This window comes from Arachis stenosperma, chromosome 10 (assembly GCF_014773155.1).
Source record: "Arachis stenosperma cultivar V10309 chromosome 10, arast.V10309.gnm1.PFL2, whole genome shotgun sequence".
NCBI lineage: Eukaryota > Viridiplantae > Streptophyta > Magnoliopsida > Fabales > Fabaceae > Arachis > Arachis stenosperma.
In genome coordinates this window covers 34,363,575-34,370,676 of record NC_080386.1, presented here as the reverse complement: position 1 = coordinate 34,370,676, position 7,102 = coordinate 34,363,575, and positions in this window count along the sequence as shown.

Sequence of the window (7,102 nt, the reverse complement as noted above, 5' to 3'; positions counted from 1 at the left end):
TTTTAATTTAATAATAGGTATATAAAGATATTATTTAATTATAAAATTTTAAATTATTTTTAGATAAATATTTTAATTTTAAGAATTACAGTAATTTTTAAAATATTATTTTATTATTATTTCAAATTATAAATAAAAAAATATTCCATTTAATATATAAATCTCTAAAAATTTATTTTGAATAAATATAATAAATAATAAATAATTTATTATTTAATTTTTAAAATAATTTTAAACTCAAACTATCATTAATTTGACTTAAATATTTTTAGTAAAATAAATTTTTGAATATAAAATCTTAAATAAATATAATAAATCATAAATAATTTATTATATTAATTTTTAAAAATTCAAAGTCTTACATTTAGTATGTTGAAACAAAATTTTTTATTAGTTACAAAAAATCTTTGAATTTTGTGACAAATAAATAACTTGTTACAAAAATATTGTATTTTGTGACAAATTAATTTTTTGTTACAAAATATTTAGAACTTTTGAAACAAATAGATATTTTGTTACAAAATATTTTGAATTTTTGTAATAATATATTTTTTTGTTACAAAACATTATAACATTTTGTAACAAAACAACAATTCGATACGAAAGCCAACATAATTTGTAACAAAAGAAATCAAGTTGTTACAAAATATTAAAATATTTTGTAACAAATTTTTTTATTGTTACAAAATATTCTTATTTTGTAACAATAACTAATTATTGTTACAAAAAATCTATAATTTGTAACAATTTTAAATTTGATACAAATTTTTTGTTACAAATGTTTCATTTTCTTGTAGTGAGTATACATCTTAAAATTAGATCAAACACGGATCGAAGAGAAATAATAATACTTTTATTAATTCATAGGACTCAGCAGGGCTCCTCCCCTCAACCTAGGAGGTTTAGAAACTCATACTGAAAGGAATACAATGGTAAAAATGTGTAAAGTGGCTAAAGATCCTTAACAAAGAGTGATCTTCTACTTTAAATACTAAACTAATGACTAATAAGGGTAAAACAGTCTTTTTAGTGCTAAAATCCACTTTTGGGGCCCACTTGGTGAGTGTTTAGGCTGAGCTTTGATGAGATCCACGTGCTATGAGGCCTCTAGGGCATTGAACGCTGGCTAGGGGGTCCTCTCTGGGCTTTTGGACGCTGGTCTCTTCTCCTTGGGCGCTGGACGCCTGGAAGGGGGAAGGAGGCTAGCGTTGGATGCCAGTTTTGGGCCTTCAGATCTGAAGAAAAAGTATGGATTATTATACATTGCTAGAAATCTCTGGAAGTCAGCTTTCATAGCCATTGAGAACGCTCTATTTAGACTTTTGTAGCTCCAGAAAAGCTCTTCTGAGTGCAGGGAGGTCAGATCCGGACAGCATCTGCAGTGTTTTTTCTGTCTCTGAATCAAACTTTTGCTCCAACTCCTCAATTTCAATCAGAAAATACCTGAAATTGCACAAAAACACACAAACTCAAAGAAGAATCCAAAAATGTGAATTTAACACTAAAACCTATAAAAACTTAATAAAAACTAAACAAAACATACTAAAAACTATATGAAAGTGATGCCAAAAAGCGTATAAAATATCCGCTCATCATCCGCCATGTTAAGGGATGAATTCCATGTCTCCAGTAACGGCGCCAATGTTGAAGAATTTCCTAAATCATGAATTTGGGCCTGAACGTGAGGTCCAGATCCCTTTATTTGGCCGCATTCGACTTGATTGGTGTCGTGCCGCCTGTCTGAGTTTCTTGTGAGAAGGTGGGGATGGTACCTACAAGAGACTCCGATATTTAAGTTAGCAAGGTCTTTAGGTAGGATTTTAGTATATCAGAACGTAAATTATACCTGAAGGATGTCAGTGTATTTATAGTAGAGTTGATAGTCACCTTTTGTTGGAGTAGTTCCATCTTTTCTAATAGATAGTCGTTCCCTTTATCTTGGGAGTTTGTTGAGATCTATTTTTTTGGGAAGATAAAGATTGTAGGCGATATTTGGGAAGGCAGTTACTTGCTTTTGGGCAAGAAGAGGTTGGAAGTGTTGTGGAGGTGATGAGCGGATAATTTATACGCTTTTTGGCATTGTTTTTAGGTAGTTTTTAGTAAGTTCAAGCTACTTTTAGGGATGTTTTCATTAGTTTTTATGTTAAATTCACATTTCTGGACTTTACTATGAGTTTGTGTGTTTTTCTGTAATTTCAGGTAATTTCTGGCTGAAATTGAGGGACTTGAGCAAAACTCTAAAAAAAGGCTGACAAAAGGACTGCTGATGCTGTTGGAATCTGACCTCCCTACACTTGAAATGGATTTTCTGGAGCTACAGAACTCCAAATGGCATGCTCTCAACGGTGTTGGAAAGTAGACATCCAGAGCTTTCCAGCAATATATAACAGTCTATACTTTATTCGGAAATTGACGACGTAAATTGGCGTTGAACGCCAAGTACATGCTGCTATCTGGAGTTAAACGCCAGAAACACGTCATGATCCGGAGTTGAACGCCCAAAACACGTTATAACTTGGAGTTCAACTCCAAGAAAAGCCTCAGCTCATGGATAGATCAAGCTCAGCCCAAACATACACCAGTGGGCCCCGGAAGTGGATTTATGCATCAATTACTTACTTCTATAAACCCTAGTAGCTAATTTATTATAAATAGAACTTTTTACTAGTGTATTAGACATCTCTGGACGCCTAGTCCTTAGACCATGGGGGCTGGCCATTCGGCCATGCCTGAACCTTTCACTTATGTATTTTCAACGGTGGAGTTTCTGCACACCATAGATTAAGGGTGTGGAGCTCTGCTGTACCTCAAGTTTCAATACAATCACTATTATTTTCTATTCAATTCTCTTTTATTCTTATTCCAAGATATACGTTGCACAACACTTTGATGAATGTGATGATCCGTGACACTCATCATCATTCTCACCTATGAACGCGCGTGATTGACAACCACTTCCGTTCTACTCTAGGCCGGGCGCATATCTCTTAGATTCCCCAACAGAATCTTCGTGGTATAAGCTAGATAGATGGCGGCATTCATGGGGATCCGGAAATTCTAACCTTGTCTGTGGTATTCCGAGTAGGATCCCGGGAATCCGGAAAGTCTAACCTTGTTTGTGGTATTCCGAGTAGGATTCCGGTATTGAATGACTGTGACGAGCTTCAAACTCCTGAAGGCTGGGCGTGATGACAAACGCAAAAGAATCAAGGGATTCTACTCCAACCTGATTGAGAACCGACAGATTATTAGCCGTGCTGTGACAGAGCATCTGGACCATTTTCACTGAGAGGATGGGATGTAGCTATCAACAAGGGTGATGCCTCCAGACGATTAGCCGTGCAGTGACAGCGCATAGGACCATTTTCCCGAGAGGATTAAAAGTAGCCATTGATGATGGTGATGCCCTACATACAGCTTGCCATGGAAAGGAGTAAGAAGGATTGGATGAATGTAATAAGAAAGTAGAGATTCAAAAGGATTCTAGCATCTCCACACGCCTATCTGAAATCCCCACTATTGATTTACATAAGTATTTCTATCCCCTTTTATTTTATTTATCTTTTAATTATCTAATCCAATTACATTTGACCCTATGAATCCACTTAACTGAGATTTACAAGGTGACCATAGCTTGCTCCATACCAACAATCTCTATGGGATCGACCCTTACTCACATAAGGTATTACTTGGATGACCCAATACACTTGCTGGTTAAGTTGAACGAAGTTGTGAGCTTCTCTAACAGTGCCTGGAACTCTTTTATCACAATTTCGTCCACCAAGTTTTTTGGCGCCGTTGCTGGGGATTGTTCGAGTATGGACAACTGACGGTTCATCTTGTTGCTCAGATTAGGTAATTTTCTTTTTATTTTCTTTTCAAAAAGTTTTCAAAATTTTTCTTTTATTTTCGTTTTTCTAAAAGAATATTTTCGAAAAAAATTAATAAAAATCCAAAAAAATTAGAAAATCATAAAAATAAAAAATATTTTGTGTTTCTTGTTTGAGTCTTGAGTCAATTTTTAAGTTGTTCTTGATAAGTCTTCTTGTTTGATCTTGATGATTTCTTATTTTGTGTTGTTTGTTATTTTTCATGGCATTTTTCGTTTATTAGAGTCCATGCATTAAAGATTTCTAAGTTTGGTGTCTTGCATGTTTTCTTTGCATAAAAAATGTTTCAAAATTATGTTCTCTTGATGTTCATCATGATCTTCAAAGTGTTCTTGGTGTTCATCTTGACATTCATAGTGTTCTTGCATGCATCATGTGTTTTGATCCAAAATTTTTAAGTTTTGGGTCATTTTTGTGTTTGTCTCTCTCATAATTAAAAATTCAAAAATCAAAAAAATATCTTTTCCTTATTTTTCTCATAATTTTTGAAAATTTGAGTTGACTTTGTCAAAAATTTTCAAAATTAGTTGTTTCTTACAAGTCAAGTCAAATTTTCAATTAAAAAAAATCTTATCTTTTTAAAATCTTTTTCAAAAATCATATCCTTTTCATTTTTTTCTATTTTTCGAAATTTTCAAAAAAATATTTTTCAAAATATTTTCAAAATCTTTTTCTTATCTTTATATCATATATTTTCAAAAATTCACTAATAATTAATGTGATTGATTCAAAAATTTGAAGTTTGTTACTTTCTTGTTAAGAAAGGTTCAATCTTTAAGTTCTAGAATCTTATCTTGAAGTTTCTTGTTAGTGAAGTAAGTAATTTTAAATTTAAAAATTAAATCTTTTTATCTTTTATCTTATCTTTTTCAAAAATTTTATCTTTTTCAAAATTTGATTTCAAAATATCTTATCTAACATCTTATCTTCTTATCTTTTCAAATTTGATTTTACTATCTTTTTCAACTAACTCTTTGACTTTTTGTTTGTTTCTTATCTTTTTCAAAACCACCTAACTACTTTTCCCTCTCTAATTTTCGAAAATATCTCATATCTTTTTCAAAAATTCTTTTTGTTTTAAATTTTAATTTTAATCTTATCTTATTTCTAATTTTCAAAAATTACTAACCTTTTTTTTCTAAAAAAAAAATTTATTTTCGAATTTTCTATCTCTTCTCTCTTATTCTATTTAATTATTTAATTACTAACACTTCTCTTCACCTCTATTCACCTAAATATCCGAACCCACTATTCTTCATTCTTCTCCCCTTTCTTCTTCTACTAACACAAAGGAATTTCTATACTGTGACATAGAGGATTCCACTTCTTTTCTTGTTTTCTTCTCTTTCATATGAGCAGGAACAAGGATAAAGGCACTCTTGTTGAGATTGATCCAGAACCTGAAAGGACTCTAAAGAGAAAATTAAGAGAAGCTAAGTTACAACAATCTAAAGGTAATCTTTCAGAAACATTAGAACAAGAGAAGGAGATGGCAGCCAAAAATAATAATAATGCAAGGAGAATGCTTGGTGACTTCACAAAGCCAACGTCCAAATTTAATGGAAGAAGCATCTCCATTCCTGCCATTGGAGCCAATAATTTTGAGCTGAAACCTCAGCTAGTTGCCTTAATGCAACAAAACTGCAAGTTTTATGGACTTCCATCTGAAGATCCTTACCAGTTTTTAACTGAGTTCTTACAGATTTATGAGACTGTAAAGACGAATAGAGTTGATCCTGAAGTCTACAGACTCATGCTTTTCCCTTTTGCTGTAAGAGACAGAGCTAGAATATGGTTGGATTCACAACCCAAGGATAGCCTGGACTCCTGGGATAAGCTGGTCACTGCCTTCTTGGATAAATTCTTTCCTCCTCAAAAGCTGAGCAAGCTGAGAGTGGATGTTCAAACCTTCAAACAAAAAGATGGTGAATCCCTCTATGAAGCTTGGGAAAGATACAAGCAGCTGACCAAAAGGTGTCCATCTGACATGTTTTCAGAATGGACCATATTAGATATATTCTATTATGGTCTATCTGAATTTTCGAAAATGTCATTGGACCATTCTGCAGGTGGATCTATTCACCTAAAGAAAACGCCTGAAGAGGCTCAAGAACTCATTGACATGGTTGCAAACAACCAATTCATGTACACTTCTGAGAGGAATTCCGTGAATAATGGGATACCTCAGAAGAAAGGAGTTCTTGAAATTGATGCTCTGAAAATTTGGAAGAGAGAAATCATCCAAATTTCTCATGGAAGGATCAACAAAAGCCTCAACAAGGCTTTAACAATGGTGGACGTAATAGGCTGAGCAATAGCAAGCCTTATCCATCATCTTCTCAGCAACAGACAGAGAATTCTGAACAAAACACTTCTAATTTAGCCAATCTAGTCTCTGATCTGTCAAAGGCCACTTTCAGTTTCATGAGTGAAACAAGATCCTCCATCAGAAATCTGGAGGCACAAGTGGACCAGCTGAGTAAGAAAGTCATTGAAACTCCTCCCAGTATTCTCCCAAGCAATACAGTAGAGAATCCAAAAGGAGAGTGCAAGGCCATTGATGTGATCAATGTGGCCGAATGCAAAAGGGAGGAGGAGGATGAAAATCCTAGTGAGGAAGACCTCCTGGGACGTCTCTCAAGCAAGAAGGAGTTTCCTATTAAGGATCCAAAGGAATCTGAGACTCATACAGAGACCATAGAGATTCCATTAAATCTCCTTCTGCCATTCATGAGCTCTGAAAGACTATTCTTCCTCTGAAGAGGATGAAGATGTGACTGGAAAGCAAGTTACTCAATATTTAGGAGCTATCATGAAGCTGAATGCCAAGTTGTTTAGTAATGAGACTTGGGAAAGTGAACCTCCCTTGCTCATTAGTGAACTAGATACCTGAATTCAGAAAATTTTACCTCAAAAGAGACAAGATCCTGGCAAGTTCTTAATACCTTGTACAATAGGCACCATGACCTTTGAAAAAGCTCTATGTGATCTGGGGTCATGGATAAATCTTATGCCACTCTCTGTAATGGAGAAGCTGTGGATCATTGAGGTACAACCTCCCTTGTTCTCATTACAATTGGCAGACAAGTCATTGAGACAAGCTTATGGAATAGTGGAGGACATGTTAGTAAAGGTTGAAGGCCTTTACATCCCTGCTGATTTCATAATCTTAGACACTAGGAAGGAAGAGGATGAATGCATAATCCTTGGAA